Here is a 315-nt window from a genome sequence, read left to right on the forward strand (position 1 = left end):
AAAACGAAAATTTCACGAAATCTGCTACCCCATATCGCTACATTTCCTCCGTACCAAAACCTGCCCTCCCATATGGCACGTAAATGCCATAAGGGCCCCTGTTTTCGCCCCAGCTCCCTTCGAGGGCCAGGATGGCACGACTCTCGAAGGCCTTTTGTCTGGGGGGAAAAACCCACGCCTGACTTGCTGTCCTTTCCGCCCTCGCCCGTGCCGGACCGGACCTTGCTTGGGACCCACTCCCCCAGCCCGCGTTGCCAGGGGAAAAAAAAAAAAATCGCTTCGTCGTGTAACAAGTAAACAAATAGGCCTACTCTT

The sequence above is a fragment of the Penaeus monodon genome, chromosome 29 (assembly GCF_015228065.2).
Source record: "Penaeus monodon isolate SGIC_2016 chromosome 29, NSTDA_Pmon_1, whole genome shotgun sequence".
Taxonomy (NCBI): Eukaryota; Metazoa; Arthropoda; class Malacostraca; order Decapoda; family Penaeidae; genus Penaeus; species Penaeus monodon.